The sequence below is a fragment of the Salmo salar genome, chromosome 19 (assembly GCF_965601325.2).
Source record: "Salmo salar chromosome 19, fSalSal1, whole genome shotgun sequence".
NCBI lineage: Eukaryota > Metazoa > Chordata > Actinopteri > Salmoniformes > Salmonidae > Salmo > Salmo salar.
Genome location: NC_138309.1, coordinates 45,694,909 through 45,707,500, shown reverse-complemented (window position 1 = coordinate 45,707,500; position 12,592 = coordinate 45,694,909). Strand labels below are relative to the sequence as shown.

At 43.0% G+C, this 12,592-nt stretch overlaps 1 protein-coding gene across 1 annotated transcript in view; it reads right to left on the bottom strand.

The window, feature by feature from the left end:
• The window catches only part of LOC106578828 (serine/threonine-protein kinase SBK1), a 24,014-nt gene extending 12,300 nt beyond the window's left edge, over positions 1 to 11,714 (bottom strand). Inside the window, exon 1 of the mRNA XM_045702353.2 lies at positions 11,414 to 11,714. The gene's annotated coding sequence lies outside the window, so the exon portion shown is untranslated. The remainder of the gene's footprint in view (positions 1 to 11,413) is intronic.
• Positions 11,715 to 12,592: the final 878 nt, after the last annotated feature.

Sequence of the window (12,592 nt, the reverse complement as noted above, 5' to 3'; positions counted from 1 at the left end):
TGCAGCTGGCCCAGAACAGAGCGGCACATCTTGCTCTTCATTGTAATCAGAGGGCTGATATAAATACTATGCTGCTAGTCTCTCTTGGCTAAGAGGTGAGGAGAGATGGACTGCATCACTTTTTCTTTTTATAAGAAACATTCATGTGTTGAAAATCCCAAATAGTTTGCATAGTCAATTTACACACAGCTCTGACACACACACTTACCCCACCAGACATGCCACCAGGGGTCTTTTCATAGTCCCCAAATCCAGAACAAATTCAAGAAAGTGTACAGTATTATATAGAGCCCAAATTGCATGGAATTCCATTCCATCTCATATTGCTCAAATTAACAGAAAACAAGGTTTCAAAAAACAGATAAAGCAACACTTCTCCCTTATTTGACCTTGATAGTTTGTGTCTATGTATTGATATGTAGGCTACGTGTGCCTTTATTTAAACTGATGTAGTTCTGTCCTTGAGCTGTTCTTGTCTGTTAATGTTCTGTATTATGTCATGTTTCATGTTTTGTGTGGACCCCAGGAAGAGTAGCTGCTGCTTTTGCAACAGCTAATGGGGATCCTAATAAAATATCTAATACCAAATACCAAAATCTTGCCTGGGCACCCGTGTAGGTGTGTTTTTCAGCGGTTGAAAGTTGATTGCATTTGAATTGGAACCAGGCTGCCTCCCAGGTATGAGGCAGGTGCCCCGTTCAAAGCCCACTGCGAAGTCGGCTCAAAACCTAAGTGAAGTAATTAAGCACGTGTAGTAATTAGTAGGATTCTGTTTTTCCATGCAAAAGTGATTGCTTTTGATAAAAAACGCTTTATCTGCCTTCCCAATGACAAATAGTTAGAAAATTCAAACATATTTTATGGAATAGGGATGTTGTATCTTTCTGGATGATCTACCATGCTGCCTTGTTGACAACATGACAGAGTGGCACAGATTGCAGATCGATTTGAGAAAGACGCTCCTCCTTCCCTGCATTCACCTGATGACCTCGTTCACCCTTTTCCCCTACGGCTCAGCATAATCAAATCCACACAATGTAACACTGTTTCCATTCCTATTTGTCCATCCCCGTACAGGTGGCGTCACATTGGCCCACTAGGTGGGTTTAGTAGTGTAGTAGTCCCAGAATATTTAAATTATGGATCCTGGCATCCTCGTCATACTTTTAGTTTGGGCATACTGAGAGTTTGTCTCTGACCTCCTGCTTCACTGAAGAGAAATCACATGGGCTTTGCAGCCATCTCAGATCTGACCACTGGGACCGGTTTGAATAATTAGAAAATGTTTTTTCCCCTCCTGATGTCCTTGATGATGTCAGATTTGAGAGATTGGTGGAAACCTTTCTATAACCTATTCAATCACATACAGATCAGTAATTGCTACTTTAAGGATAAAAGCAAGGATACAGATGTGCTTCTGATTCAAACCACACAGCATGTTCCCCAGTGTTAAATTAAAACTGAAAGTGTGGACCCGTATAGACACTGAACTGAATTAACGCACTGTTTAGCATAACGCTTTATTTCGCATATTTCCCAGAATGCCTTGCTTTTCAAGTGAATTCTAGAGTTTTTTTTATTGATTTTTATTTCACCTTTATTTAACCAGGTAGGCTAGAGAACAAGCTCTCATTTGCAACTGCGACCTGGCCAAGATAAAGCATAGCAATTCGACACTTACAACAACACAGAGTTACACATGGCATAAACAAAACATACAGTCAATAATACAGTAGAACAAAAGAAAACAAAAAGACAATATACAGTGAGTGCAAATGAGGTAAGTTAAGGCAATAAATAGGCCATGGTGGCAAAGTAATTACAATATAGCAATTAAACACTGGAATGGTAGATGTGCAGAAGATGAATGTGCAAGTAGAGATACTGGGGTGCAAAGGAGCAAGGTAAATAAATAAATACAGTATGGGGATGAGGTAGGTAGATAGATAGGCTGTTTACAGATGGGCTATGTACAGGTGCAGTGATCTGTGAGCTGCTCTGACAGCTGGTGCTTAAAGCTAGTGAGGGAGATATGAGTCTCCAGCTTCAGAGATTTTTACAGTTCGTTCCAGTCATTGGCAGCAGAGAACTGGAAGGAAAGACTACCAAAGGAGGAATTGGCTTTGGGGGTGACCAGTGAGATATACCTGCTGGAGCGCGTGCTACGAGTGGGTGCTGCTATGGTGACCAGTGAGCTGAGATAAGGCGGGGCTTTACCTAGCAGAGACTTGTAGATAACCTGTAGCCAGTGGGTTTGGCGATGAGTATGAAGCGAGGGCCAACCAATGAGAGCGTACAGGTCGCAATGGTGTGTAGTGTATGGGGCTGTGGTGACAAAACGGATTGCACTGTGATAGACTGCATCCAGTTTGTTGAGTAGAGTTTTGAAGGCTATTTTATAGATGACATCACCGAAGTCGAGGATCGGTAGGATGGAGTGAAGGATGCTTTGTTGCGATATAGGAAGCCGATTCTAGATTTAATTTTGGATTGGAGATGCTTAATGTGAGTCTGGAAAGAGAGTTTATAGTCTAACCAGGCACCCAGGTATTTGTAGTTGTCCACGTATTCTAAGTCAGAGCCGTCCAGAGTAGTGATGCAGGTGCGGGCAGTGATCGATTGAATAGCATGCATTTAGTTTTACTTGCGTTTAAGAGCAGTTGGAGGCCACAGAAGGAGAGTTGTATGGCATTGAAGCTCGTCTGGAGGTTAGTTAACACAGTGTCCAAAGAGGGGCCAGAAGTATACAGAAGGGTGTCGTCTGCGTAGAGGTGGATCAGAGAATCACCAGCAGCAAGAGCAACATCATTGATGTATACAGAGAAGAGAGTCGGCCCGAGAACTGAACCCTGTGGCACACCCATAGAGACTGCCAGAGTTCCGGACAACAAGCCCTCCGATTTGACACATTGAACTCTATCAGAGAAGTAGTTGGTAAACCGGCGAGGCAATCATTTGAGAAACCAGGCCTGTCAAGTCTGCCAATAAGAATGTGGTGATTGACAGAGTCGAAAGCCTTGGCCAGGTCAATGAATACGGCTGCACAGTAATGTCTCTTATCGATGGTGGTTATGATATCGTTTAGGACCTTGAGCGTGGCTGAGGTGCACCCATGACCAGCTCTGAAACCAGATTGCATAGCGGAGAAGGTACGGTGGGATTCGAAATGGTCGGTAATCTGTTCGTTAACTTGGCTTTCGAAGACCTTAGAAAGACAGGGTAGGATAGATATAGGTCTGTAAGAGGCGGATGACCGCGGCAGCTTTCCAATCTTTGTAGAGGTTGAACAGGCTAGTAATAGGGGTTGCAACAATTTCGGCAGATCATTTTAGAAAGAGATGGTCCGATTGTCTAGCCCAGCTGATTGGTATGGGTCCAGATTTTGCAGCTCTTTCAGAACATCAGCTATCTGGATTTGGGTGAAGGAGAAATGTGGGGGCATTGGCGGGTTGCTGTGAAGGGTGCCGGGCAGTTGACCGGGGTAGGGGTAGCCAGGTGGAAAGCATGGCCAGCCGTAGAGAAATGTTTATTGAAATTCTCAATTATAGTGGATTTATCGGTGGTAACAGTGTTTCCTTGCCTCAGAGCAGTGGGCAGCTGGGAGGAGGTGCTCTTATTCCACATGGACTTTACAGTGTCCCAGAACTTTTTTGAGTTAGTACTACTGGATGCAAATTTCTGTTTGAAAAAGCTAGCCTTAGCTTTTCTAACTGCCTGTGTATATTTGTTCCTAACTTCCCTGAAAAGTTGCATATCACAGGGGCTATTCGATGCTAATGCAGAACGCCACAGGATGTTTTTGTGCTGGTCAAGGGCAGACAGGTCTGGAGTGAACCAAGGACTATATCTATTCCTAGTTCTACATTTTTTGAGTGGGGCATGCTTATTTAAGATGGTGAGAAAGGCACTTTTAAAGAATAGCCAGGCATCATCTACTGACGGGATGAGGTCAATGTCATTCCAGGATACCCCGGCCAGGTCGATTAGAAAGGCCTGCTCGCAGAAGTGTTTTAGGGAGCGTTTGACAGTGATGAGGGGTGGTCGTTTGGTCGCAGACCCATTACGGATGCAGGCAATGAGGCAGTGATCGCTGAGATCTTGATTGAAAACAGCAGAGGTGTATTTGGAGGGTGAGTTAGTTAGGATGACATCTATGAGGGTGCCCGTGTTTACGGATTTGGGGTTGTACCTGGTAGGTTCATTGATCATTTGTGTGAGATTGAGGGCATCAAGCTTAGATTGTAGGATGGCCGGTGTGTTAAGCATATCCCAGTTTAGGTCACCTAGTAGCACGAGCTCAGGAGATAGATGAGTGGCAATCAATTCACATATGGTATCGAGGGCACAGCTGGGGGCAGAGTGAGGTCTATAGCAAGCAGCAACAGTGAGAGACTTGTTTCTGGAAAGGTGAATTTTTAGAAGTAGAAGCTTGAATTGTTTGGGTACAGACTTGGATAGTAACACAGAACTCTGCAGGTTATCTTTGCAGTAGATTGCAACTCCACCCCCTTTGGCAGTTCTATCTTGGCGGAAAATTGTATAGTTAGTGATGGAGATTTCAGGGTTTTTGGTGGTTTTCCTAAGCCAGGATTCAGACACGGCTAAGACATCCGGGTTGGCAGAGTGTGCTAAAGCAGTGAGTAAAACAAACTTAGGGAGTAGGCTTCTAATGTTAACATGCATGAAACCAAGGCTTTTACGGTTACAGAAGTCAACAAATGAGAGCATCTGGGGAGTGGGAGTGGAGCTAGGCACTGCAGGACCTGGATTAACCTCCACATCACCAGAGGAACAGAGGAGAAGTAGGATAAGGGTACGGCTAAAGGCTATACGAACTGGCCGTCTAGCATGTTCGGAACAGAAAGTAAAAGGAGCAGGTTTCTGGGGACGATAGCACAGATTCAAGGCATAGTGTACAGACAAAGGTAAGGTAGGATGTGAGTACATTGGAGGTAAACCTAGGCATTGAGTAATGATGAGAGCGATATAGTCTCTAGAGACATTTAAACCAGGTGATGTCATCGCATATGTAGGAGGTGGAACAACATGGTTGGTTAAGGCATACTGAGCAGGGCTAGAGGCTCTACAGTGAAATAAGACAGTAATCACTAACCAGGACAGTAATGGACGAGGCATATTGATATTAGAGAGAGGCATGTGTAGCCAAGTGAACATATGGGTCCAGTGAGTGGTTGGGCTGACTGGGGACACAGCGATTTAGACAGTTAGCAGGCCGATGCTAACAAGCTAACAGTTAATAGGCCGGGGCTAAACAAGCTAGCAGTTAGCAGACCAGGGCAGGCAAGCTAGCAGTTAGCAGACTGGGGAGAGCAAGCTAACAGTTAACAGACCGGTGCTAGCAAGTTAGCCTTTGGGGGACGTCGCGATGGGGGTAAGTCTGTTTTTGCCTCTTCATGCGGTGACGTCGATAGACCAGTTGTGGAATTAGTAGGGTTCCAAGTAGCTCTAGGTAGCTAGTAGGCCGCGATTAGCAAAATGGGCCTTCAGTGGACGTCGCACCTTAGGGGCCTGTTGGAATCCTCGGGCAGATTATGTCAGTATTCCAGTCGTAGAGGATCGGCGGGGTTCCGTGCCCCGTACCGGCAGTAGAAGGGGTCCGGATATTGTAGCCCAGGAGTGGGCTTCGGTGGTAGCACAGGAGCCCTGGCCGGGCTAGCTTCAGGCTAATTGGTGCTTGCTCCGGGATGGAAACGCTAGCCAGGAGTAGTCACCCGGGATTGCGGTTAGCTAGTTGCGAAGATCCAGATGAAAATGTTCAGAGTTTGCGGTAGGAATCCGGGGATATGGGGGGGAAAAAAAAAATAATAATAATAGGTCCGTTATTCTCTGGTTTGAGTCACGTTGTTCAAACTGGCGAGAGCTTTCCGAGCTAAAGGTTAGCTGATGACCGCTAGCAATGGTTTGCTGATGGATAGCTGGTAGGTAGTTAGCTGGCTAGCTTCAGTTGAGGGATTCCAGATCCGAAGTAAATAGAAATACTTTAGAAAAAAAACAGATCCACGCCACATTGGGTGAGGCGGGTTGCAGGAGAGTATTTAGAAGTTGAGGTTTAGGAAAATATTTTTAAAAGATATGCGAAGAAAAAGATGTAAAAAGATATATACAAGGAACACGACAGGACAAAGACAAAGACGACTGACTGCTACGCCATCTTGGATTGGTTGGTACTCTTGACTGAATTTGTTAGTGACAGAGACATGGTTGTTGCATTCATCCAATTTCAATCCTATGGACTTCACCAAGTGACATCCTATGTGAATATGTTATTATACAAATGTTATTATTTAAAGGTCATGAACAGCCAAAATCATGTTTTCCATAAAATTGGATGATATGTGAAAGAAACCAGATCAAATTATGAAAAATGACTGTTGCTTCTACATTGATAAAGTTTGATGATAAAGATACTGGTCCCCTCCCCCATGTCAAACACTTGGATTAATTATGAATGGCACAAGGTGACATCACTTTAACTCTCATTTTAATACACCAATTGTAACATGATATTCTCTTAACTAATTTAAATAGGTACCGCCTTGTAACTAACATCAGAGAAGGCGTGTTTGTAGAGGGGCGTGGTTGATATAGCTCGATAGCTACTCTACTGGTGCCATAATGTGAGTGTAGGTTGTCAGCAAATATAATTAAAAGTTTAACCTATTCATCTAGGGCAAAGATACTTATATGTTTCCCCTTTCATCTGTGTCAGGTGTTAGTTAGCTAGTTACTGTCTAGCTAGGCCTTCATCTGTGTCTGGTGTTAGCAAGTTACTGTCTAGCTAGGTCTTCATCTGTGTCTGGTGTTAACTAGTTACTGTCTAGCTAGGTCTTCATCTGTGTCTGGTGTTTTACTGGCTAGCTAGGTCTTCATCTGTGTCAGGTGTTAGTTAGCTAGTTACTGTCTAGCTAGGTCTTCATCTGTGTCTGGTGTTAGCTAGTTACTGGCTAGCTAGGTCTTCATCTGTGTCTGGTGTTAGCTAGTTACTGGCTGGCTAGGTCTTCAGCCAGCGTGGAGCAAAAGGGTGGAAAGGGTCATTCAAAACTCTGATACAGTTGTCAAATCATTACATCCAACAGTGCTGCTGTGAACCGCATCACAAGAGACATGCCAAATGAAAGATATACGGTAGAAGAACACGTTATATCATTGATGCAATTTCAATGTTGTTTGAGTTGCTTTGTTTATCACCAAATGTGCTTGAAATGATTTTACTACAACACTGTTCACTGCATCCGAGTTGCTTAATTAACATAGGCGGTTCAAAGAGCTGTCAGTCAAGGTGAGCTCATGAAAATTAGCTCCCCACACACTCAGCCTGTCTTTTCAAACTTGCTGGTAGTTAGCCATGAGAGAAAAAGTACTTTTTAGAATGACTGTTCAGGACCTTTAAAACAATACAATATGTGTTTCATAGTCCTAATTTTGAGGGCTTACACTAAAAAATACTGGGTTGCTTAGCTGACCCAACTGCTGGGTTGCAGGCATTGGGTCACTTAGTTGGGCTGTTTTTTTAAAAGAGCAAGGTTGGTTCGTTGATGCTGGGTTATTGAGATATGAACCAGTAGAGGTTTGGCTTAGTAGGGGCGTGGCTTTCAGTAAGTCCTTTATGTCAACCCGTGAGAGTAAATGTCATTCCGGTTAATCTGTTCTTTTGAATTATTGTCATGTATTGTGGTCAAACACTGACACTTTTGTAGCTTTAATGAAGTTTACAGAAATGTTTTAGTCCCATAAAAGCTTGTGAAAATTCCAATGTGATACCACAAATGGGATAGTAACAACTTTGTTGCAATATGTTAAAATGATCATATTAAAATATGTAATTTGCATTAATATTCAAGGAAAATATAACATTGCAGCAACTTAACATGATCAACAGGATTTACATTCTCACGGATGGCCAAAAATAACAATATAAAAGCCAACCCACTAACAAACCTCCTGAAAATAACCTATGGATAGCGTTAAAAAACAACCAGCTGCTTAGTCAACCCAGCATGAAAGTGAATACAATCCCATTTGATTTTTAAATTTACCCATGTTGGGTAATTTATGCAACCTGTCACCTTATGCTGATTTACAAAGTGATGTATAATTCCTATTGAAATCCAGCCAAGCTGGGGATATCCAACTTCAGGAATTTTTACTCACCCGCAACCTGCAATCAGAATGACTGCCAGGGTTAAAAAGACTGAAAAATGAGACTACCTAGACCATCTAAACTGGAACAAACATTTCAGTAATGGTTAGTTTAGAAAATGTATGTAATTTATATTTGAGAAGCATAAGATAAATTCATCAATCAATGTACATGTAAAAACATAGATAATGAAACAAACAATTCTTACACTCTATCTGTAATAGAGCATGCTGGGAAATATGCTAGTGAAACAAAACAAGCAGGTATAGTGTACAGAATCATTGTTCCTATCTAAACCGCTGTGAAATATCTGTTCCATAAACAAAGATATTGTGTTTTCAGCTGTTTGAAGCTGGTGTACGAAAAGTAAAAGTAAAACTTAAAATGGGAAGCATAGAAATAGAGCACATAGAACAGATCTACCGCTTCTTAGACTTGCTTTCATTGAAAATGACAGATCTATAACACATATTTTCTATGTGAATTTGGTCGGGTTGAACAAAAAGTTACATATTGCAGCTGTAGCACTCAGTGTTAAATTGAACATTCGAGAATTTTCAGTCCACCATCTCTGGAGGATATCATATTCATTGGACTGTCTCTGGAGCTATGTCCTTCAAATATCAAGAGAGACAGTTCAATTTCAATGTCATGATGACTTCAATCAACTCCCTCCCAGCAGTCAGCCAGTCAGTGGGTGAGTGACATGTTCAATTTCCACTGTTTCACTTTCTCCTGACACAGTACAGCTGCAGCCTATCAGTTTCACCCCAGCGGTTGGTTCAATCAGTGTGCTCGGCGCTGTAGCTCTGTGTCCGCTAGAGGCCAGCTACAGAACATATTGGTCTGTGTAAAGGACACCCATATTATATCAGGCATTATCATTTCTATGGATGCAGCATTTGCATCACATTGAGCTCTGCACAGTGCAGCTGTAGCCCAGGCCTACGTCTCGGTTCTCACGCTGCCCTTACCCTCTGGCCCTGACATGGAGGTTGGATCTGATTGGTTTGTTTATGACAGCTTGACGGACCGACCCTGAGCGCCCTGGCAGCCAGCGGCAACTGCCTCAACCCGGCCAGATGCGGCAATGCTGGTGTCCCTGTTAGTTATAGAGCCTATATCTACAGTATGGTTTGGTATGCTCTGTCCTCGACACCTGCAAGTGACCAACAGAGAGAGAGAGAGATGATGAGACAGAGGGGTAAATAGAGAGAGAGCGAGAGAGAGAGAGAGAGCTTACGAGTCAGAGGTGGAAATAGAGAGAGAGAGAGCTGATGAGGCAGAGGGGGAAATAGAGAGAGAGAGAGCTGATGAGGCAGAGGGGGAAATAGAGAGAGAGAGCTGATGTGTCAGAGAGGGAACTAGAGAGAGAGAGAGAGAGAGAGCTGATGAGGCAGAGGGGGAAATAGAGAGAGAGAGAGAGAGAGAGAGAGAGAGAGAGAGCTGATGTGTCTGAGGGGGACAATAGAGACTGGAAAACAGTCAATATGAGGCCTCTTCAACCTCAGGAGGCTGAAGAAATTTGGCTTGTCACCTAAAACACTCATAAACTTTTACAGATGCACAATCGAGAGCATCCTGTTGGGCTGTATCACTGCCTGGTACGGCAACTGCTCCGCCCACAACCGCAAGGCTCTCCAGAGGGTGGTGCGGTCTGCACAACTCATCGCCGGGGGCAAACTACCTGCCCTCCAGGACACCTACAGCACCCGATGTCACAGGAAGGCCAAAAAGATCATCAAGGACAACAACCACCCGAGCCACTGCCTGTTCACCCCGCTATTATCCAGAAGGCGAGGTCAGTACAGGTGCATCAAAGCTAGAACCGGGAGACTGAAAAACAGCTTCTATCTCAAGGCCTTTTATCTCACTGTTAAACAGCCATCACTAACACAGAGAGGCTGCTGCCTACATACAGACTCAATCTCTGGCCACTTTAATACATTTAATAAATGGATTTAATAAAGGTATCACTAGTCACTTTAAATAACGCCACTTTTATAATGTTTACATATCCTACATTTCTCATCTCGTATGTATATACTGTATTCTACACCATCTACTGCATCATGCCTATGCCGTTCGGCCATCGCTCATCTATATATTTTTATGTGCACATTCTTATTCATCCCTTTACATTGTGTGTATAAGGTAGTCATTGTGAATTTGTTAGATTACTTGTTAGATATTACTGCACTGTCCGAACTAGAAGCACAAGCATTTCACTACACTCGCAATAACATCTGCTAACCATGTGTATGTGACCAATAAAATTTGATTTGATAGTGACTTTTAGTCAATGATTTATTTTACACTAGATGACTAATAGGGGCTCAATGTTGAAGCCACCGTGCCTCCATCTTGGCACTCCCTCACCAGTGTAAAAAAATATTTTAGAAGTTATAGAAATAAATGTATTAATGTCTACATTTGTTTTTTCAACATTTATTCTATTACAAACACCTTAATGCATACTTTTAAATGATATTATATTACATAAAAATTGAAAATGAACAAATATATAAAAACATTTTCCTTAAAGTATAATTTTACTAATGTTACTGTCCCCACTACAACAAAAACATAATTAAATACATGTAATTTTGTCCTTGAAACATTTAATACTACAGAATTCCATTCATTCCTATGGAGGATTTCTCCTACTGGGCAGTGCCAATATGGACGTCCGGTTGCTTCAAAGCCTCTCAATGGCCAATACATAGGATCACATCATTGCTTTCAGTGCGTGTGTGTGTGAGAGAGAGAGAAAGAGAGAAAGAGAGAGCGTGAGAGCGAGGAGAGAGAGAGAAAGCACTTGAGAGAAGGAATTAATTTCCATACATTAGTGTAGGTCTATAACCTACAACAGATCAAGATAATCATTGTGAATAGAGGCAAAATATATCGAAATAATCGGATATAATGAATTAGGCTATCCACTACACAGCCCTGGTATGATCCCGGAACACATTTACCCAGGCCCATAATAGAAATCAGAAGACATTGCATCCGGGTCACAGGGCGTCAATGCACACAATAATCAGAACATAAATGCAAATGCTACTGGATTGTTTCAAATGAGACACCTTGCAGCTGTAGCTTAACAGCGGTAGCCTTGAAAGCAGCAGTCGCATCTCCTGCCAGGCAAATGCGCATAACCCAGTCGGCAGCAGGAGCGGAGAATTCTCCATTGTTTAGACTTAGATAATTCAATATCAGTCACTGCTCATTCTGCAATAGGCTACTCACCATTCAATCCGTCCAACATACAAGGGCTCTGAAGTCAGCCAAGTCAAGCCAGATAAAAAAATAACAAATCGTGAGGATGACAGTAGCGCATAGCTTTACGGTTTGATGTACAAATGTATCTTCGCCGTCGGCATTCAAATTCTCCTTATTGTGCTATTGACACCTGGTCTAGCGGTAAATGCTCCTTGTTCAGCGGACCGCTAGCCCTTTCGCAGGCTTCTTTAGTTCCAGTCCTATTGTCTCCGCATCGCTCCTGGATGAGAGGATCTGAGAGGAGAGGAGAGACGGGGAACGCAAAGCTCCAGCCCCTTTTCCGCCTCAACCAATAGCAGTTGAGAATCGGTAGAAGCCTAGAAGCGAACCTGCTTGCACGCCAGGACCGGAGCGACCGTCCTCGCTGTCTCCGTACAGATTAGCGACAACCGGGAAAGGGAAAGGGAGGAATGAGAAGGGAATTTATTGGTTGACTGTTGAATGTATTGGGAGGGACTGTGAGGGCTATGGCATGACAGGGATTCATGTCGTGGAAAGTGATGGGCTATATCTCAAAATTAGTAATAGGTATTTTTTTTATAGAACTAGGACAAACTATTATTAACGCTATCATCAGCATCACCATTGGAACTGTTTCTACAACATTTACATTTTAGTCATTTAGCAGACGCTCTTATCCAGAGCGACTTACAATAGTGAATGCATACATTTCATACCATTTCATGCATCTTTTTTTTTTTTTGGTACTGGCCCCCGTGGGAATCCAACCCACAACCCTGGCGTTGCACGCACCATGCTGGCATTGCAAACACCATGCTCTACCAACTGAGCCACAGTGAAGACTTTGCCAGCTTTGCCACTACATCCATTGTTAAAGGAAGGGGCCACAGTGGATGTATGACAACAATAGTCTTGTAACAAAGTGTTTTCCTCTCCTCCTTTCCATCATCTTAGTTTAGACTGATCCGGAAACAGGACGTCAGCCACTAGAGTAGCACTTTGCTATCACCTGTCCAGTACTTACAGATCACTGCAGATGAAGGAAACTAGACTATCGTACCGGGTGCACTAAACTGTCACTGTGAGGTATGAAAAAAGCTACAGAAAAATGAAATGCTCATATTAATATATAAGGTTCATGAAATAAATAACTTGCTAAAATCACATTCATACAGTATATTGGCC